Below are 23044 nucleotides of genomic sequence, written 5' to 3' on the forward strand. Positions count from 1 at the left end.
ATGTTTCTACAACTTGATCGGAGTCCACCTGTGGGAAATTCAATTAATTGGACATGATTGGGAAAGGCACACGTCTGTCTATATAAGGTCCCACAGTTGACAGTGCAAGTCAGAGCAAATTGAATTGTCTGTAGAGCTCCGAGACAGGATGTGTCGAGGCACAGATCTGGGGAAGGTTACTAAAACATTTCTGCAGCATTGAAGGTCCCCAAGAATACAGCGGCCTCCATCATTCTTAAATGGAAAATGTGTGGAACCACCAAGACTCTTCCTAGAGCTGGCCGCCCGGCCAAACTGATCAATCGGCGGATAAGGGCCTTGGTCAGGGAGGTGACCAAGAACCTGATGGTCACTCTGACAGAGCTCCAGAGTTCCTCTGTAGAGATGGGAGAACCTTCCAGAAGGACAACCATTTCCACAGCACTCCACCAATCAAGCCTTTATGGTAGAGTGACCAGATGAAAGCCACTGACAGCACGCTCAGAGTTTGCCAAGAGGCACCTAAAGACTCTCAGACCATGAGTACCAAGATTCTCTTTTCTGACGAAACCAACACTTTGGCCTAACTACCAAGCTTCACATCTGAAGTAAAGTTGGCACCATCCCTATGGTTATGGCAGCATCATGCTGTGGGGATGTTTTCAGCGGCAGGGACTGGGAGACTAGTCAGGATGGAGGGAAAGATATACTTTGCTCCGTTCATAGAGATCTTTGATGAAAACCTGCTCCAGAGTGCTCAGGACCTCAGACTGGGGCGAAGGTTCTCCTTCCAACAGGACAACAACCCTAAGCACACAGCCAAGACAATGCAGGAGTGGCTTCGGGACAAGTCTCTGAATGTCCTTGATTGCCCCAGCCAGAGACCGAACTTGAACCTGATCGAACATCTCTGGCGAGACCTGAAAATGGCTGTGCAGCAACACTCCCCATCCATCCTGGCCGAGCTTGAGAGGATCTGCAGAGAAGAATGGGAGAAACTCCCCAAATACAGGTTTGCCAAACTTGTAGTGTCATACTCATGAAGACTCAAGGCTGTAATCGCTGCCAAAGGTGCTTCTACAAAGTACTGAGTAAAGGGTCTGAAATGCTTATGTAAATTAGATATTTTATTGAAAGCTGACCCTTACATACTGACTCTTACCTTAACCCTAATCTTAACCTAAACTTAACGCAAACAAATTTGGAAATTATATATCAGTTTGCATGTCAGCCACATGTCCCTAGTTTTACCCTACCTCAAGCTGAAAATCAATCTTACATGAGAACATACGGTATCAATCATTGCCAAAAGCTCCATTTCCCCTATCTCCTTCACTCTGTTGATTTATCAAATCAATGCTACCATGCCAACCTAAACGAGATAAGCACGGAAATATTGATTGGTCTTTTTAATCACACCAGTGGACCGGGTGAGCGTCAGTGTTCTCTCAGTGAATGGCTGTCAGATGAAGACATAGAACAGTGACAGGAGCCCATTTCCTGGTTAATCTTCCCAGACAAAGAGAGCAGTGAATTTCCCCCTGTTCTTTATCTCCTAACAGACTGACCGATTCTCAGAACGGAGAGATAGAGAGAGTGAGATTGAAAACGTGAGTGGCTGGCAGCTCCAGCTGTATTATCTGGTTTCCTCAGCTCAGCTGTGTTTGTGTAAAGCTACTGTGCCAGGTCCACTGTTTCCATGACGCTGAAACGAGCTCCGTATCAGCCTTTCACAGATCTAGCCTGGTCCAGGAATAGGGTGTATTCAAGAAATAAGATTGATGCTTTATTGAGTAATGGCCATATAAACCAGTGGAGGCTCTTCTTCAGATGAGAATGTGGAGGAGCATCCTCCTCAGTTTAATTAATTATTGCCACCGGGGTCCACAGGTGTAACTGCTAAACTGTTTGCTGACTGTACACTGTACTGCATGATTGTATTGGGTTTACTAACGAGTTAGTTCTAGTAGCTATGTTGACTATGACGTTAGCTAATATAGAGACAATAATGTAGGCTGTGTGTAGCGGTTAGTGGTTATGATATTAAGGTTTGGCTTGGAAAGGTTTTTTCACCTGGTCACAGACAGCTGATGTGTTGTACACTGAAGTCTACAAGCAAAGTTAAAAGGTAAGAGGAGGAAAGCGTGTAGATGTGAGAAGGGATTATACAATGAGCAAAATTATTATGCTGTTTGTATGTGGCTGCTATGAAAGTGAACTGTGTTTGCGTGTGATCAGGGGTGTATTCATTCCACCGAGTTTGTTGAAAACATATCTTAAGCGGAAGCAAACGGAACAAAACGGAGATAAACATACACTAACTATACTGAACAAAAATATAAACGCAAAATGCAACAATTTCAATGATTTTACTAAGTTACAGTTCATAGTAGGAATCAGTCTGAAATAAATGCATTAGGCCCTAATCTATGGATTTCACATGACTGGGAATACAGATATGCATCTGTATTCCTATGACTGTACCAGATAAGGTATCTGTATCTGTACAGACACCTTAAAGAAAATGGGCCCCACAATGGGCCTCAGGATCTCATTGCGGCATTTTTTGTGCATTCAAATTGCTATTCGATAAAATGCAATTGTGTTCGTTGTCCGTAGCTTATGCCTGCCCATATCATAACCCCACCGCAACCATGGGGCACTCTGTTCACAATGTTTACATCAGCAAACCGCTTGCCCACATGATGCCATACACATGGTCTGCGGTTTTGAGGCCAGTTGGACATACTGCCAAAATCTCTAAAACAATGTTAAAGGCGGCTTATGTTAGAGAAATGAACAATCAATTCTCTGCCAACAGCTCTGTTGGACATTTCTGGAGTCAGCATGCCAATTGCATGATCCCTCAAAACTTGTGACATCTTTGGCATTGTGTTGTGTGACAAAAATGCACATTTTAGTCTGGCCTTTTATTGTCCCCAGCACAAGGTGCACCTGTATAATTATCATGCTGTTTAACCAGCTTCGTGATATGCCACACCTGCTAGGAGGATGGATTATCTTGGTAAAGGAGAAATGCTCACTAACAGGTATGTAAACATTTTAGAGAAATAAGCTTTCTTGTGCACATTTCTGGGGTCTTTTATTTTAGCTCATGAAACATGGGACCAACACTTTACATGTTGCGTTTATATTTTTGTTCAGTGTACATTACCAAAAGTATGTGGACACCTGCTTGTCGTAAAATCTCATTCCGCTCAGCCACAAGAGCATTAGTGAGGTCGGACAATGATGTTGGGTGATTAGGCCTGGCTTACAGTTGGCTTTCCAATTCATCCCAAAGGTTTCGATGGGGTTGGTCAGGGCTCTGTGCAGGCCAGTCTTCCACACCGATCTCGACAAACAATTTCTGTATGGATCTCGCTTTGTGCACAGGGGCATTGTAATGCTGAAACAGGAAAGGGCCTTCCTCAAACTGTTGCTACAAACTTGGAAGAACAGAATTGTCTAGAATGTAATTGTATATTGCAGGGTTAAGATTTCCCTTCACTGGAACTAAGGGATCTAGCCCGAACCATGAAAAACAGCCCAAGACCTTTATTCCTCTTCCAGCAATGGTGATCTTAGGCTTGTGTGCGGCTGCTCGGCCAACAGTTCTTGTGCTGACATTGCTTCCAGAGACAGTCTGAAAGTCGTTAGTGAGTGTTGCAACTGAGGATGGATGATTTTTACGAGCAATGCGCTTCAGCACTCGGCGGTCCCATTCTGTGAGCTTGTGTGGCCTACCACTTCGCGGCTGAGCCGTTGTTGCTCCTAGACGTTTCCACTTCACAATAACGACATTTACAGTTGACCGGAGAAGCTCTAGCAGGGCAGAAATTTGACGAACTGACTTGTTGGAAAGGTGGTATCCTAGGACGGTGCCACGTTGAAAGTCATTGAGTACTTCAGAAAGGCCATTCCACTGCCAATGTTTGTTTAAGGAGATTGCATGGCTGTGTGCTCAATTTTATACAGCTGTCAGCAACAGGTGTGGCTGAAATAGCAGAATCCACTAATTTGAAGGGGTGTCCACATACTTTTGCATACACAGAGCATTTGGAAAGAATTCAGACCGCTTCACTTTTTCCACATTTTGTTACGTTATTTCGAAAATGGAATACATTAAAAAAAAATCTTCATCTATTTACACACAATACCCATAATGACAAAGTGAAAACAGGTTATTAGTAAAATTTTGCACATTCATAAAAACTAAGAATACCTTATTTACATACAATTGTCGTCGGAAGTTTACATACAACTTTGCCAAATACATTTAAACTCAGTTTTTCACAATTCCTGACATTTAATCAGAGTAAAAATTCCCTGTCTTAGGTCAGTTAGGATCACCACTTTGTGTGAAATGTCAGAACAATAAGTAGAGAGAATGATTTATTTCAGCTTTAATTTATTTCAAGTTTACATACACTCAATTAGTATTTGGTAGCATTGCCTTTAAATTGTTTAACTTAGGTCAAACATCTCAGGTAGCCTTCCACAAGCTTCCCACAATAAGTTGGGTGAATGTTGGCCCATTCCTCCTGACAGAGCTGGTGTAACTGAGTCAGGTTTGTAGGCCTCCTTGCTCGCACACGCTTTTTCAGTTCTGCCAACAAATGTTCTATGGGATTGAGGTCAGGGCTTTGTGATGGCCGTTCCAATACCTTGACTTTGTTGTCCTTAAGCCATTTTGCCACAACTTTGGAAGTATGCTTGGGGTCATTGTCCATTTGGAAGATCCATTTGCGACCAAGCTTTAACTTCCTGACTGATGTCTTGAGATGTTGCTTCAATATATCCACATAATTTTTCTGCCTCATGATGCCATCTATTTTGTGAAGTGCACCAGTCCCTCCTGCAGCAAAGCACCCCCACAACATGATGCTGCCACCCCGTGCTTCATGCTTGGGATGGTGTTCTTCGGCTTGCAAGCCTCCCCCTTTTTCCTCCTAACATAACAATGGTCATTATGGCCAAACAGTTATTATTGTTTCATCAGACCAGAGGACATTTCTCCAAAAAGTACAATCTTTGTCCCCATGTGCAGTTGCAAACCGTAGTCTGGCTTTTTTATGGTGGTTTTGGAGCAGTGGCTTCTTCCTTGCTGAGCAGCCTTTCAGGTTATGTCGATATAGGACTCGTTTTACTGTGGATATAGATACTTTTGTACCTGTTTCCTCCAGCATCTTCACAAGGTCCTTTGCGGTTGTTCTGGAATTTATTTGCACTTTTCGCACCAAAGTACATTCATCTCTAGGAGACAGAACGCATCTCCTTCCTGAGTGGTATGATGGCTGCTTGGTCCCATGGTGTTTATACTTGTGTACTATTGTTTGTACAGATGAACGTGGTACCTTCAAGCGTTTGGAAATTGCTCCCAAGGATGAACCAGACTTGTGGAGGTCTAACATTTTTTTCTGAGGTCTTGGCTGATTTCTTTTGATTTTCCCATGATGTCAAGCAAAGAGGCACTGAGTTTGAAGGTAGGCCTTGAAATATATCCATATGTACACCTCCAATTGATGTCAATTAGCCTATCAGAAGCTTCTAAAGCCATGACATAATTTTCTGAAATTTTACAAGCTGTTTACAGGCACAGTCAACTTAGTGTATGTAAACTTCTGACCCACTGGAATTGTGATACAGTGAATTATAAGTGAAATAATCTGTCTGTAAACAATTGTTGGAAAAATGACTTGTGTCATGCACAAAGCAGATGTCCTAACCGACTTGCCAAAATGATAGTTTGTTAACAATACATTTGTGGAGTGGTTGAAAAACAAGTTTTAATGACTCCAACTTCAACTGTAAGTTCTCAGACAAGGGATGCACGATATATCGGTGAACATATCGGAATCGGACGATATTAGCATAAAATGCCAACATCGGTATCAGCCCAATGTCTAGTTTAATGGAAATGTGCAAAACCGATGTCAAAGCTGACGTGCATACCTATATAACGTAGGTACATGACGTGATGACACTACGGAAAATGTTGTGCTACACATGCAACACAGCATTTCTAACCCAGCCCACAATGTGTGCTGTGTGGATTGAGCAGTAAACAAGTTGAGCAGTCATTTGAAAGAGTAATAAAATTCAGTGAGACAACTCTAATGGAATTCATTGCCCTTGACAATCAACAGTTCTCTGTCGTGGGTGATGTTGGCTTTCGCCGACTGGTCGAGCACCGGTACACACTACCAAGTGAGCTATTTTTCAGATGTTGCCCTACCGGAGTTACACATTAATAGCGTCACCGTTATTAGCTTCACGGCATACTATGGAATGCCGTTTGGGTCTTTGCATGATACACATAAAATAACACTATTTGACGAGTTAAATAACACAGTTCTATTATAGAATGTTGTGTGTGCTGAATTTGCATGTGCAAGTCAAGCGCCACCACTACTATCAGTAGCACTGTCAAAGCTGTACAAAAATGTCTGCAAACAAGCAAACACCGGCCACGAACAATGTACAATACCGCTTTGATAATAAAGCATAATTTGTTCGACCGCAACTTCTGGGGTAGCTAGCTTTAGGTACCTAGCTAGCACCAATACAACCAGCCTGAAAACAATGACCAGTAGAAACTGCAGTCATTTTCATTATTCTTAGCAATGATTTAAGAATCCTTGTGAATAAGTATTAGCTAGGTAGCCACTTGTTGTTCGCCTATTGAAATTTAACTTCAGTTCATGATAAAAAATAGCTAGCCAGCTACTTAACCCTGTTGCCCAAAGCTAATGTTATAAGCAGCCAGCTAGCTTTATCTGGCAAGTGACGCTCGACCGGACTGAGGTATGTGTTGTTAAGCTAGCCACAATAAGGATTAGGCACAATAGTGGAATTTGCTGTTTGCCTTCAAAATAAAAGTACTTATTTGAAAGTGATGCAGAAGGTTACAATTGGTGGATAATGTTAAACAAGGTTGGAATGTGAAGCAATGAAATGGGGTATCAATTTACTCGTTGACACCCACAGAACACATTTGTAAAGAGTTCACGCAAATTTTAGCATTGTAGCTCTTATCGCGGGACTGTGACTGTGAAATCACCTCCCCAGTAAGCCTATTTTGTGTATTGACATTCACATTGCACTGTACAGCTTTACCTAAAGATTGCACATTTTTGCAAATTAAACAATTATTGTCTTCTGTTGATTTTATATAATAACATTCCAACCTCGTTTAGCATGATCTATTCAATTATGGCATAATTCTACTATTTGTATTTATTTGCATCACTGTCAATTTTAAAGGCTAACAGCAAAGTTCACTAATCCACTAATCCTTATTGTGGTTAGCTTCACATAGATGGGTCCGACCACCATTAATCAAATAAGACCTGTCTTATAAATTAGGGTTATTTTAGATGATGACACCAACTGTAGCTATATAGTTAGCTAACTTTACCAGCATCATAACATGCATATCGATGACTCGTTATGACATATGAAATACGAGTGATAGTGTAATCAATGTGTAATAACTACGTAAAAAATGTATGAACACGTTAAATTATTATGTGGCGTGCAGTCATATTCAGGTCCTGATTGGTCAACAAGCTTATTTGACACGTGTTAATAAAATAAATAAAACACTATTTGACGTGTCAAAGAATGCTTGTTGACCAATACCAATATATATCTTGTATTTGTGTTATTGGTGTTAAATAGTGTTATAGTGTTATATATTTTTTGACACGCGAAGACCCAAACGGCGTTCCATAGAAATCCTGATTGAGAATGAAACGACTGAACAAATGAACAACGAAACAGCACAGCAAGTAAGTGAAAGAAATAGGTTTTGATTATGTTTTTCTGGTAATGGGGACATACGTACATGCCAACAAAATAACTTTTTGGTCAGTGGTGTGTGTGTGTGTGTGTGTGTGTGCGTAACCTTTATTTAACTAGGCTAGTCAGTTAAGAACAAATTCTTATTTACAATGACGGCTTACCCTGGCAAAACCCGGGACGACGCTGGGCCAATTGTGCGCCACCCTATTGGACTCCCAATCACGTCCAGATGTGATACAGCCTGGATTCTAACAAGAGACTGTAGTGACGCCTCTTGCACTGAGATGCAGTGCCTTAGACCACTGCGTCCATGTGTTTGTGTTAGCTATTTAACTGTACTAGTATGCTTAAAAGGCCGCAAAAACGTTTAATATTGGTTATCGGTATCGTTTTTTTTGGCAATGAAAATATCAGATATCAGTATCGACCAAAAATGTCATATCGGTGCATCACTACTTCAGACCCTTTGCTATGAGACTCGAAATTGAGCTCAGGTGCATCCTGTTTCCATTGATCATCCTTGAGATGTTTCTACAACTTGATTGTAGTCCACCTGTGGTAAATTCAATTAACTGGACATGATTGGGAAAGTCACACGCCTCTCTATATAAGGTCCCACAGTTGACAGCACAAGTCAGAGCAAAAACTAAGCCATGCGGTCTGAAGGAATTGTCCGCAGAGCTCCAACACTGGATAGTGTCGAGTAACAGATCTGGGGAAGGGTACCAAAAAATGTCTGCAGCATTGAAGATCCCCAAGAACACAGTGGCCTCCACTCTTAAATGGAAGAAGTTTGGAACCACCAGGACTCTTCCTAGAGCTGGCCGCCCAGCCAAACTGAGCAATCGGAAGAGAAGGGCCTTGGTCAGGGAGGGGACCAAGAACCGATGGTCACTCTGACAGAGCTCCAGAGTTCTTCTGTGGAGATGGGAGAACCTTTCAGATGGACAACCAGCTCTGCAGCACTCCACCAATCAGGCCTTTATGGTAGAGTGGCACGACGGAAGCCACTCGTCAGTAAAAGGCACATGACAGCCTGCTTGGAGTTTGCCAAAAGGCACCTAAAGGATTCTGACCATGAGAAACAAGATTCTTTGGTTTGATGAAATCAGGATTGAACTGTTTGGCCTGAATGCCAAGCATCACGTCTGGAAAAAACCTTGCACCTTCCCTACGGTGAAGCATGGTGGTGGCAGCATCATGCTGTAGGATGTTTTTCAGAGGCAGGGACTGGGAGACTAGTCAGGATTGAGGGAAAGATGAACAGAGCAAAGTACAGAGAAATGCTTGATGAGGTCCTGCTCCAGAGCACTCAGGACCTCAGACAGGGCTAAGGTTCACCTTCCAACAGGACACCGACCCTAAGCACACAGCCAAGATAACGCAGGACTGGCTTCGGGACAAGTCTCGGAGTGTTCCTGAGTGGCCCAGCCAGAGCCTGGACTTGAACCCGATCTAAAATCTCTGGAGAGACCTGAAAATAACTGTGCAGCGACGTTCCCATCCAACCTGACAGAGCTTGAGAGGATCTGCAGAGAAGAATGGGAAACTCCCCAAATACAGGTGTGCCAAGCTTGTAGGGTCATACCCAAGAAGACATGAGGCTGTAATCGCAGCTAAAAGGTGCTTCAACAAAGTACTAAGTAAAGGGTCTGAATACTTATGTAAATTTAATATTTCAGTTTTTATTTTTAATACATTTGCAAACATTTCTAAAAAACTGTTTTTGCTTTGTCATTATGTGGTATTGTGTGTAGATTGAAGAGGGGGGAAAAAACGATTTAATCCATTTTAGAATAAAGATGTAACGTAACAAAATGTAGAAAAAGTCAAGGGGTCTGAATACTTTCCGAATGCACTGCATAGTGTACCTGAATTTGTCCAATAGAATCTCCCGTTTGCAACCCTAGATCAGCTAGATGCAGGCAAGAGTGTGCAAGGCAGTATTGAATGTGTCACTGTATGTCACCTTGATTACTCCAAATGTTCTCTTGCCCTGTGCACCTACAGTATGTTGTAAACTTTAAATCCTAGAGACCTAGCCCAGAGCAGCTCACTATGCTGGGCATGCTGGGCCGTGGGCACCCTGCCAGAGTCCACACCCTGGACGGGCCCCCAGGAGAGGGTTATGCAGGGCCACCCAGCCCTCCATCACAAGGGAAATATTTTACCCAGGTCAGGTCACCCACCCCTCTATTGACACACTCTGCCTTTTCAGAACAAGAAATCTGATGACAGGTTAAATGTTTATCCCTGTTAGGCAGTTCCAGTCAAATGAATAGTTGAACACAAAAGTAAAGGCCTTTATTTTTCTTTTGAATAGGTTTCAAACAGACAAGTGGAGGACAGGTGAAGCCAGCAGCTAGCTGCTAGAGGGATGAAGTTGCAAAAACACTCACCTTTCAATAAATCAAACTGCCTTAAACAGAGACAAAGTCAGACCGATAATTATTTTTGACAATATTCTCTTAACAAGTTCAAATCAAATCAAATGTTATTTGTAACATGCGCCGAATACAACCTGACAGTGAAATGCTTACTTACAAGCCCTTAACCTGTTTAGGATAGGGGGCAGTATTTTCACGGCCGGATAAAAAACGTACCCGATTTAATCTGGTTATTACTCCTGCCCAGAAACTAGAATATGCATATAATTGTTTGATTTGGATAGCAAACACCCTAACGTTTCAAAAACTGTTTGAATGGTGTCTGTGAGTATAACAGAACTCATATGGCAGGCCAAAACCTGAGAAGATTCCATACAGGAAGTGCCCTCTCTGACCATTTCTTGGCCTTCTATAGCCTCTTTATCGAAAACAGAGGATCTCTGCTGTAACGTGACATTTTCTAAGGCTCCCATGGGCTCTCAGAAGGCGCCAGAACGGGTAATGATGACTCTGCAGTCCCTGGGCGAAAAACAGTAGGGCTTTTGGAAAGTGGTCGTTCTGAGAACAATGACACGGGTGCGCGCGTGCATGTGAAGACTCCATTTTCTATTTTCAGTGTTTGAACGACCCGGTCGGAATATTATCGCTATTTTACGAGAAAAATCGCATAAAAATTGATTTTAAACAGCGTTTGACATGCTTCGAAGTACGGTAATTGAATATTTTGAAATTTTTTGTCACGATACGCGCCGGCGCGTCACCCTTCGGATAGTGTCTTGAACGCAAGAACAAAACTGAGCTATTTGGATATAACTATGGATTATTTGGAACCAAAACAACAGTGGGTGTTGAAGTAGAAGTCCTGGGAGTGCATTTTGACGAAGAACAGCAAAGGTAATCCAATTTTTCTTATAGTAAATCTGAGTTTGGTGAGTGCCAAACTTGGTGGGTGTCAAAATAGCTAGCCATGATGGCCGGGCTATCTCTCAGAATATTGCAAAATGTGCTTTCACCGAAAAGCTATTTTAGAATCGGACACCGCGATTGCATAAAGGAGTTCTGTATCTATAATTCTTAAAATAATTGTAATTTTTTTTTGTGAACGTTTATCGTGAGTAATTTAGTAAATTCACCGGAAGTTTTCGGTGGGTATGCTAGTTCTGAACGTCACATGCTAATGTAAAAAGCTGTTTTTTGATATAAATATGAACTTGATTGAACAAAACATGCATGCATTGTATAACATAATGTCCTAGGAGTGTCATCTGATGAAGATCATCAAAGGTTAGTGCTGCATTTAGCTGTGGTTTTGGTTTTTGTGACATTATATGCTAGCTTGAAAAATGGGTGTGTGATTATTTCTGGCTGGGTACTCTCCTGACATAATCTAATGTTTTGCTTTCATTGTAAAGCCTTTTTGAAATCGGACAATGTGGTTAGATAAAGGAGAGTCTTGTCTTTAAAATGGTGTAAAATAGTCATATGTTTGAAAAATTGAAGTTTGGGGATTTTTGAGGATTTTTGAGGAGTATCATTGGATATTGGTGAGGTGTTCCGCTAGCGGCACATCTAGATGTATTAACTAACAATGCTATTCAAGAAATAGAGTTAAGAAAATATTTACTAAACAAACTAAAGTAAAAGAATCCACATCAAAAAGTAACAAGAAAATTACATAACAATAATGAGGCTATATTTATTTTATTTTATTTGACTTTTATTTAACTAGGTAAGTCAGTTAACAACAAATTCTTATTTACAACAACGGCCTACCAAAAGGTCTCCTGCAGGGACGGGGGCCTGGGATTTAAAAAAAATAAATACAATATAAATATCGGACAAAACACACATCACAACAAGAAAGACGACACAACAATACATAAAGAGAGACCTAAGACAACAAAATAGCAAGGCAGCAACACATGACAACACAGCATGGTAGCAACACAAAACATGGTACAAACATTATTGGGCCCAGACAACAGCACAAAGGGCAAAAAGGTAGAGACAACAATACATCACACAAAGCAGCCACAACTGTCAGTAAGAGTGTCCATGATTGAGTCTTTGAATGAAGAGATTGAGATAAAACTGTCCAGTTCGAGTATTTGTTGCAGCTCGTTCCAATCGCTCGCTGCAGCGAACTGAAAATAGGAGCGACCCAGGGATGTGTGTGCTTTGGGGACCTTTAACAGAATGTGACTGGCAGAACGGGTGTTGTATGTGGAGGATGAGGGCTGCAGTAAATATCTCAGATAGGGGGGAGTGAGGCCTAAGAGGATTTTAAACATAGGCATCAACCAGTGTGTCTTGCGTCGGGTATACAGAGATGCACAGTTTACAGAGGAGTATAGAGTGCAGTGATGTGTCCTATGAGGAGCATTGGTGACAAATCTGACGGCCGAATGGTAAAGAACATCTAGCCGCTCGAGTGCACCTTACCTGCCAATCTATAAATTATGTCTCCATAATCTAGCATGGGTACGATGGTCATCTGAATCAAGGTTAGTTTGGCAGCTGGGGTGAAAGAGGGGGGATTACCATAGATGAAACCAAGTCTAGATTTAACTTTAGCCTGCAGCTTTGATATGTGCTGAGAGAAGGACAGTGCACCGTCTAGCCATACTCCCAAGTACTTGTATGAGGTGACTACCTCAAGCTCTAAACCCTCAGAGGTAGTAATAACACCTGTGGGAAGAGGGGCATTCTTCTTACCAAACCACATGGCCTTTGTTTTGGAGGTGTTCAGAACATGGTTAAGGGTAGAGTAAGCTTGTTGGACACCAAGAAAGCTTTGTTGTAGAGGATTTAACACAAAATCCGGGGAGGGGCCAGCTGAGTATAAGACTCTATCATCTGTAAATAAATGGATGAGAGAGCTTCCTACTGCCTGAGCTATGTTGTTGATGTAAATTGAGAACAGCGTGGGGCCTAGGATCGAGCCTTGGGGTACTCCCTTGGTGACAGGCAGTGGCTGAGACAGCAGATTTTCTGGCTTTAAACAGTGCACTCTTTGAGAGAGGTAGTTAGCAAACCAGACAAAAGACCCCTGAGAGACACCAATACTCCTTAGCCGGCCCACAAGAATGGCATGGTCTACCATATCAAATGCTTTGGCCAATATACAGGGGCTACCGGTAGCAAGTCAGGTTAGTCGAGGTAAATCCTGGATGTCAGGATGCTTGGCCCCAGTGATGTACTGGGCTGTACGCACTATCCTCTGTAGCGCCTTATGGTCAGATGCCAAGCAGTTGCCATACCAAGTGGTGATGCAACCTGTCAGGATGCTCTCGATGGTACAGCTATAGAACTTTGAGGATCTGGGGACCCATGACAAATATTTTCAGTCTCCTGAGGGGGAAAAGGTGTTGTCGTGCCCTCTTCACAACTGTCTTGGTGTGTTAGGACCATGATAGTTTGTTGGTGATGTGGACACTAAGGAACTTGAAACTCTTGACCCGCTCCACTTCAGCCCCATCGATGTTAATGGGGGGTCTGTTCAGCCCTCCTTTTGCTATAATCTATGATCAGCTCCTATGGCTTGCTCACATTGAGGGAGAGGTTGTTGTCCTGGCACCACACCGCCAGGTCTCTGACCTCCTCCCTATAGTCTGTCTCATCGTTGTCTGTGATCAGGTCTACCACTGTGTCATCAGCACTTAATGATGGTGTTGGAGGCGTGCTTGGCCACACAGTTGTGGATGAACAGGGAGTACAGGAGGGGACTAAGCACACACCCCTCCTGTACTAAGCACGCACCCCTCCTGGGTCTCGGGTTTCCGGCATGATGGTGTTGATGTGAGCCATGACCAGCCTTTCAAAGCACTTCATGGCTACCGACGTGAGTGCTACGTGGCGGTAATCATTTAGGCAGGTTACCTTTGCTTTCTTTGGCACAGGAACTATGGTGGTCTGTTTGAAATATGTAGATATTACAGACTTGGTCAGGGAGAGGTTGAAAATGTCAGTGAAGACACTTGCCAGTTGGTCCACGCATGCTTTGAGTACACGTCCTGGTAATCCGTCTGGCCCCGCGGCTTTGTGAATGTTGACCTGTTTAAAAGGTCTTGCTCACATCGGCTACGGAGAGCGTGATCACATAGTCGTCCGGAACAGCTTGTGTTCTCATGCATGCTTCAGTGTTGCTTGCCTCGAAGCAAGCATAAAAAGCATTTAGCTCGTCTGGTAGGCTCGCGTCACTGGGCAGCTCGTGGCTGGGTTTCCCTTTGTAGTCCGTAATATTTTTCAAGCCGTGCCACATCCGACGAGTGTCAGAGCTGGTAGAGTAGGATTCAGTCTTAGTCCTATATTGACATTTTGCCTGTTTGATGGTTTGTTTGAGGGCATAGCATCCACGTCATCTGACCACTTCCATATTGAGCGACTCACTGGTACTTCCTGCTTTTGCTTGTAAGTAGGAATCAGGAGGATAGCATTATGTCAGATTTTCCAAATGGAGGGCGGTGGAGAGCTTTGTATGCGTCTGTGTGTGTGGAGTAATGGTGGTCTAGAATTTGTTTTTCCTCTGGTTGCACATGTGACATGCTGGTAGAAATTAGGTAAAAATTAGGTAAAAAGGCCAGCATTAAAGTCCCCGGCCACTAGGAGTGCCGCTTCTGGATGATCATTTTCTTGTTTGCGTATGGCCTCATACAGGTCGTTGAGTGCAGTCTTAGTGCCAGCATCGGTTTGTGGTGGTAAATAGATGGCTACGAATACTATAGATAGAATACTCTCTCGGTAGAAAGAGTGGTCTACAGCTTATCATGAGGAATTCTACCTCAGGCGAGCAATACCTCGAGACTTCTTTAATAATAGACATTGCGCACCAGCAGTTATTGACAAATAGACACACACCCCCGCCCCTCATCTTACCAGACATAGCTGTTCTGTCCTGCCGATGCATGGAAATTCCAATTCGTCGTTTAGCCACGTCTCGGTGAAACATAAGATATTACAATTTTTAATGTCCAGTTGGTAGGATAGTCTTATTAATCGTAGATCATCCAGTTTGTTTTCCAATGATTGCATGTTCGCCAATAATACGGAGGGTAATGTGTGGTTTACGTACTCGTCTGTGAATTCTTCAAGCTCTCCTTGGGGTTTAACATACAATACTGCAAATGAGTGATGCAGTTAACTGGAGAAATATCTATAACAAAGCCTTTCAAGCTTTTTGGAATGTAGCTTTTACCCTAGGCAGGAAAATATCCCAGGTAGTAAGACTTGAGAGGCCTTTAAAGGATCGCTGCAGGGAGTTTCATAACTGGCGCCTTACTGTAGCTGAGGAACAAGTGTCCCAGGGGCAAACAGAGAAAAGCAAAACAACCTGAAACAAGACAAAACAAAGAAAGCAAAACAACCTGAAACAAGACAAGAGACAGGGCGATGTGTATCACAAAACAACTGGCAAATCAAATAACAGAGAAGGGTATAGTCCACTTTGGGAATTAGTTGTAAGTTGTATAAATTGTTAAAAACTAGAGAAACAGTCGCAGGTGTGGGGATGCTGTGCAATGTTGGTTTCTCTATTTTTCCATGGAAAAAAATACCACAATTCCATAATCCACTGCAAATGTCTGTCAACACACTCTATCAGACGGCACTGTCTAGTTCCACCTGTGAGAGATGGATAAATCAGTCTGGTTGTCTGTTTGCTGACCGGAGTGTCTTCAACACCTGTTGTTTTAACGTCCCCCTAGCAACTTGTAATAACCATGCAGAAGAGCCACCCAACTGACTGGCCCCTAAACGTCTTGTGACATCTTTCATCAACAGTCTCCTCACAGCTGTTTGTTGTTATCTGTCCATAGCCAGAGGGACTGAACTGAAGAGACAGGACTTCCTTCCTGTTGGGGTGTCATTATGTCTTTCCTCTGAGTCTGGCTTCCCTGGTCAAAATATCTACCACACTCCATCTCAATCATCTCAAGTGGCTTCCTCTGCTCATCTCCTCTTTGAGTCTGCTTTCTTTGAAGCTACCGACGAACACTGCTACATCTCAATAATCTAAAGTGGCTTCCTCTCCTTGTCTCCTTTTTTAGTCTGCTTTCCTTGATGCTACCTACCAACATGGCTGCATCTTAATCATCTAAAGTGGCTTCCTCGTCTCCTTTTCTCCATCTGCACTACTATGAGAAGACAAGCCAAGTAAAAGCCTTACAGCAGAGGGACTTGTTTTCTTCTGTCCAGCATGAAGGTAAAGGAGAGGAGACAAGAAGAGCGAATCTGTTTAGATTATTTGAGAGGCTGCCCACAACACCATGAGAAGACTTCTCTAGGTTTCTCTCTGTGTGTCTCACTTCCTTGCCAAATCTGTTCTAGAACCATACTCTCAGACGATAGCAGTGTTCTAGAATTGGGTTCTCAGATGACAGCACATGTTAAAGTTGCCTGTCACGACTTCCGCCGAAGTCGGTCCCTCTCCTTGTTCGGGCGGCGTTCGGCGGTCGACGTCACCGGCCTTCTAGCCATCGACGATCCACTTTTCATTTTCCATTTGTTTTGTCTTTGTCTTACACACCTGGTTTCAATCCCCCAATTACCTGTGTGGCACAGTTGGTAGAGCATGGTGTTTGCAATGCCAGGGTTGTGGCATTGCCACAACCCTGGCATTCACAAGGGGGACCAGTACAGAATTTTTTTTAATGAAATGTATGCATTCACTACTGTAAGTCGCTCTGGATAAGAGTGTCTGCCAAATGACTAAAATGTACCTGTTCATTATTTAACCCTCTGTTCCCCCATGTTTGTTTGTGAGTGATTGCTTCTATGTAGGAAGGTCTGTTATTGTGGGCTCTGTTTTTGTATTGCATTTATTATATGTTGAGTAAAATACGTTTTATTTACTCATATCTGCTGTCCTGCACCTGACTCCTATACACCAGCTACAACAGACTTCCTTACAGAATCACTCACCCCATAAAATGGAGTCAGCAGGAGCAGCTGTCCACCTAAGGCAGGGGACGAGGAGCGCGCAGGATTTTGCATTGGACTTCCGGACCCTGGCTGCAACCTGGTGCGTATCCGGGAGGGGGACAAGTGGAAGACAGCATTTAGTACCCCCTCTGGGCACTATGAGTACCTCGTCATGCTGTACGGGTTGATGAATGCTCCATCAGTCTTCCAGGCCTTTGTTGACGAGATTTTCCAGGGACCTGCACGGGCAGGGTATAGTGGTGTATATCGACAACATTCTGATATACACGCACCGAGCATGTGTCCCTGGTGCGCAGGGTGCTTGGTCGACTGTGGATCATGACCTGTATGTCAAGGCTGAGAAATGTCTGTTCTTCCAACAGTCCGTCTCCTTCCTAGGGTACTGCATTTCCACTTCAGTGGTGGAGATGGAGAGTGACCGCATTTCAGCCGTGCGTAATTGGCCGACTCCCACCACGGTAAAGGAAGTGTAGCGGTTTCTAGGGTTTGCCAACTACTACCGGAGGTTTATCCAGGGTTTTGGTCAGGTAGCAGCTCCCATTACCTCACTGCTGAAGGGGGTACCGGTGCGGCTGCAGTGGTCGGCTGAGGCGGACAGGGCTTTTGGTCACCTGAAGGCTCTGTTTACCTCGGCTCCCGTGCTGGCTCATCCGGATCCCTCTTTGGCGTTCATAGTGGAGGTGGACGAGGGATAGGAGCCGTGCTCTCTCAGCGCTCGGGCACCTCACCAAAGCTCCGCCCATGTGCTTCCTTTCCGAAGAAGCTCAGCCCGGTGGAGCGAAACTATGATGTTGGGGACCGCGAGCTGTTGGCTGTTGTCAAGGCTCTGAAGGCGTGGAGACATTGGCTTGAGGGAGCTAAACACCCTTTTCTCATCTGGACTGACCACCACAATCTGGAGTACATCCGGGCGATGAGGAGACTGAACCCTCGCCAGGCAAGGTGGGCCATGTTCTTTACCCGTTTTGTTTTCACTCTGTCCTACAGACCAGGTTCCCAGAACGCTAAGGCAGACGCACTGTCCCGGATGTATGACACAGAGGAGCGGTCCATGGATCACACTCCCATACTTCTGGCCTCCTGCCTGGTGGCACCGGTGATGTGGGATTTGGACGCGGACATAGAGCGGGCGTTACACACAGAGCCCACTCCCCCCCAGTGTCCAGCTGGGCGCCTGTACGTTCCGTCTGCTGTCCGCGACCGTTTGATCTATTGGGCCCACACGTCACCCTCCTCTGGTCACCCTGGCATCGGTCGGACAGTGCGATGCCTTAGTGGGAAGTACTGTTGGTCCACCTTGGCAAAGGACGTGAGGGTTTATGTTTCCTCCTGCTCGGTGTGCGCCCAGTGCAAGGCTCCCAGGCACCTGCCCAGAGGGAAGTTACAAGCCCTACCTGTTCCACAACGGCCGTGGTCGCACCTGTCGGTGGACTTCCTGACAGATCTTCCTCCATCACAGGGCAACACCACGATCCTGGTCGTTGTGGATCGGTTTTCTAAGTCCTGCCGTCTCCTCCCTTTGCCCGGTCTCCCTACGGCCCTACAGACTGCGGAGGCCCTATTCACTCACGTCTTCCGGCACTACGGGATGCCTGAGGATATAGTCTCTGATCGAGGTCCCCAGTTCACGTCCAGGGTCTGGAGAGCGTTCATGGAACGTCTGGGGGTCTCGGTCAGCCTCACCTCAGGTTTTCACCCCGAGAGTAACGGGCAGTTGGAGAGAGTAAATCAGCATGTGGGTAGGTTTCTGCGGTCATATTGCCAGGACCGGCCGGGGCCGTGGGCGGCGTTCATCCCCTGGGCAGGGATGGCCCAAAACTCACTCCACCACTCCTCCACTAACCTCTCTCCTTTCCAGTGCGTACTGGGGCATCAGCTGGTTCTGGCACCGTGGCATCAGAGCCAGATCGAAGCTCCTGCTGTGGACGAATGGTTTAAGCGCTCGGAGGAGACCTGGGACGCCGCCCATGTGCACCTGCAATGGGCCGTGAGGCGGCAGAAGGCGAGCGCCGACCGCCACCGCAGTGAGGCCCCGGTGTTCGCACCGGGGGACAGGGTCTGGCTTTCGACCCGAAACCTGCCCATCTGCCTGCCCTGCCGGAAGCTGGGTCCGCGGTTTGTGGGGCCATTCAAAGTCCTGAGGAAACTGAACGAGGTATGCTACAGGTTACAGCTTCCCCCAGATTACCGTATTAATCCCTTGTTCCATGTGTCTCTCCTCAGGCCGGTGGTGGCTGGTCCACTCCAGGAGTGTGAGGTGCAGGAGGTTCCTCCGCCCCCTCTGGACATCGAAGGGGCCCCGGCGTATGCTGTTCGAGCCATCCTTGACTCGAGGCGTCGGGCAAGGGGCCTTCAGTACCTCGTGGAGTGGGAGGGCTACGGTCCGGAAGAGAGATGCTGGGTGCCGGTGGAGGATGTCTTGGACCCTTCGTTGCTGCGGGAGTTCCACCGTCTCCATCCGGATCGCCCTGCGCCTCGTCCTCCGGGTCGTCCCCGAGGTCGGTGTCGGCGTGCTGCTGGAGCCACACGTTAAGGGGGGGTATTGTCACAACTTCCGCCGAAGTTGGTCCCTCTCCTTGTTCGGGCGGCGTTCGGCGGTCGACGTCACCGGCCTTCTAGCCATCGCCAATCCACTTTTCATTTTCCATTTGTTTTGTCTTTGTCTTACACACCTGGTTTAAATCCCCCAATTACCTGTTCATTATTTAACCCTCTGTTCCCCCATGTTTGTTTGTGAGTGATTGTTTCTATGTTGGAAGGTCCGTTATTGTGGGCTCTGTTTTTGTATTGCATTTATTATATGTTGAGTAAAATATGTTTTATTTACTCATATCTGCTGTCCTGCGCCTGACTCCTATTCACCAGCTACACACAGACTTCCTTACATTGCCGTTGTCATTAGAATCATCAGCTCATGGTTATTCATAGAATAGTCCACTGAGTCTCTGCCATGGATATGTATAAAATTAGCTCTTTATATTGGTCAGTGTTACTTATCTCCAGGCTCCCTCATCATTCATTCATTCCCTCATGAAAAATATATTACATGAGTTATTCATTCCTGGATCTCATATTCAGTGTATTCACCTCCCCACAATAGGGTTTTCATTAGAGCAATGTTCTCATTATAGCTACTCATCAAAGGGGTGGGAAGACATTGAACATTTACTGACACTACCCTCATCATTCAAACCATAGGTTCAGATATGACTCATACTACATGTGAAATCAATCATCACTGAGGTTGCTGGTGCCAGAAATAGACTTTGCTGACGCTGTGTTATGTACCTGACTTTATTAGGTAGTGGGTGGATGTGACTTAAAGCTGATTGAGATGTCCCTTAATAGCAACGCTGTGCAACCTCTTGGCCTTCATTTGATCATTCATGCAGAGTCTGCCACTTAGAGGCCAAATCATTATTTCATTAATGATGATTCAGACCTGACAGATAATAACCTCATGATGACGTAGGTTGGGAAAGGCAGGGTAAGATACAGACTGGAAAGTGTTGTTATAAAAGCACTGTCTCTACACTCTTAGAAAAAACGGTGCTATCTAGAACCTAAAAGGGTTCTTTGGCTGTCCCCATAGGAGAACCCTTTGAAGAACTATTTTTGGTTCCAGGTAGAACCCTTTTTGTTCAAGGTAGAACCCTATTGGTTCCAGGTAGAACTTTTTTTCGTTCCATGTAGAACCCTTTCCACAGAGGGTTTTACATGGAACCAAAAATGTTTCAACCTGGAACCAAAAAGAGATCTCCTTTGGGGACAACCGAAGAACCCTGTTGGAACCCTTTTTTCTAAAAGTATAGTCTCTCGACCAGAATCTCAAAGGCAAAAAAAAATAACTACTTAATTAACCCAATTAATTAAAATGGAGATCCTAGAGTTGCTTATGCCTGAGATGTTACAACTGCCCTGGTGCGATTTGCTGCTGTGATTACTAGAGCCCATCCCAACCTTCTCTCTAAAACTATTGACGGATCTGGTACAGGACAAAGATAGGAAGAGATCCACATCACAACCTGGTTGGCCAACACCTGCTGAAAATATTTCAGGCGGTCTACGGGCTCCCGAGTGGCACAGCAGTCTAAGGCACTGCATCTCAGTGCTAGAGGCTTCACTAGAGACCCTGGTTCGATTCCAGGCTGTATCACAACCGGCCGTGATTGGGAGTCCCATAGGGCGGCACACAACTGGCCCAGCGTTGTCCGCGTTAGGGTTTGGCCAGGGGTAGGCCGTCATTGTAAATAAGAATTTGTTCTTAACTGACTTTCCTAGTTAAATAAAGGTTCAATAAATACAAATAATAACCTGTCAAAACAGGCCTCAATATTCATTGTATTAAAATACAAAGCTAACTGGGTGCATTCACAAATGTTGATCTTCTCTCAGAAATCATAATCTCTATGACAGGCCCAAGCTAGACAGACAGATAATAGCAGCCCAGAGATGTTTCATGTCACCCCCCTCCCCTATCATGATGCCTTTGCTGGCCCAATCCTATATGGCAGAGGACCCAAATGTAACTATGAGCCATTTCTTCATTTGGCCTTGAATTTAACTCTGGTTATAGATCAAGAGATATGAGTTGGGAAACAGTTTGCATAAAGTTGCCCTTCTGCAATCTGTAACTATATAGTATTGTCTAATTACTCAGCTGGTACTACACTGTAATTGCAGACACAGTGCATAAAACAACTAATTAAACTAGAATTGAAGCAAGTGGCCAAGTTCTTTCTGCATTGGTTACTAGTACAGTTACTGTGTAGTTATTTGGTAATTACACAAGTGAATTCAATTTCTAATTAACTAGGTATCAGTGCAACTTAATGTAAGGGTTGACCAGGAGTTTTAGGCTACTGTGAGAAATAATACAGTAAGGTATGATGATGGTGATGATGTGATAGAGGACAAAACTAATCTTTAAACTGTCCAGGTCTGGTCAGCCACTGTGAGCTACCTTACCTGTGCCAATTAACATGTTTTATATAAATTATATAGATCTGTATTTTATCTACCCAGTTAGCGAACATAAATACAACTTTCTGGTCATCATGGTCTCATTGCGCCTCATGAAATGATAGCAGGTAAAAAAGGCAAATCACACAGGTCAATAGACTATGTGACAGCGATCGGATTATATGAAACGTAATCCGTTAACCTGCGCACAATGTCAACACTCACCTTCCCTCCACGACGGTGTATCTTCTCCAAAGCAAAAAGTATAAAACAGGTTCCTATCTGTCACAGCTATGTTCTTGTGATATTTGGCTACACCAATAATTGTCCCCTCTTTGAAGTTATTGCAGATTCAAACTTCAAATAATACGCAAATGTGTGGTTTCTGTTTGGCAACCCATCTAATGACAAAACATCACATGAAATAAACTTAACGCAGCGAGAATTATATTTCAAATGACAATGTCCAAAGTTATTTTTCCTTAAAACTCCAAGAAAATTACTCACAGAACTGTGACTCACCGAAGATTTACACACTTCGCAGATAATGAGAGAACCTTAATCCATTCGACACGGTGTGGGTGGAGCTGCAGTGCATCCTCTGCACTGCCCTGGTTCAGAGTAGAGGGCGTTAGAAACTAGTGACACAATGAGCATCGGCAGTATGATCAACTGAATCAGGTCTACACGTTGGATAGGTAAATAAAAGTGCACACTGTAAACGGCATATTCCATTAATGACTCAATAACTCAATTGTCAATTATTTTTCCATGGGTTCCCAACAAGAATCATATTCCTAATCAGGGCCAGATTAATCCAGGCCCATGGGAGAGCCAAGAGGCAGCTAAAAATAAAATAAAATGTTAAACTAATACATCAAGAAAAAAACACTGAGTGTACAAAACATATAAACATGCTATTTCCATGGCATAAACTGAGCAGGTGAATCCAGGTGAAAACTAGTATCCCT

At 44.3% G+C, this 23044-nt stretch overlaps 1 protein-coding gene across 3 annotated transcripts in view; it reads right to left on the reverse strand.

The window, feature by feature from the left end:
• Positions 1–22666, reverse strand: part of LOC115148911 (glycerophosphodiester phosphodiesterase domain-containing protein 5-like) — a 53713-nt gene extending 31047 nt beyond the window's left edge. The window contains exon 1 of one of the 3 annotated variants that reach the window (XM_029691220.1): positions 22596–22666. The gene's annotated coding sequence lies outside the window, so the exon portion shown is untranslated. Of the gene's footprint in view, positions 1–22298 lie in introns of all 3 variants that reach the window. The other 2 variants (XM_029691218.1, XM_029691219.1) reach the window with 2 other exon arrangements.
• Between the last annotated feature and the right edge of the window lie 378 nt (positions 22667–23044).

The sequence above is a fragment of the Salmo trutta genome, chromosome 15, assembly GCF_901001165.1.
Source record: "Salmo trutta chromosome 15, fSalTru1.1, whole genome shotgun sequence".
NCBI lineage: Eukaryota > Metazoa > Chordata > Actinopteri > Salmoniformes > Salmonidae > Salmo > Salmo trutta.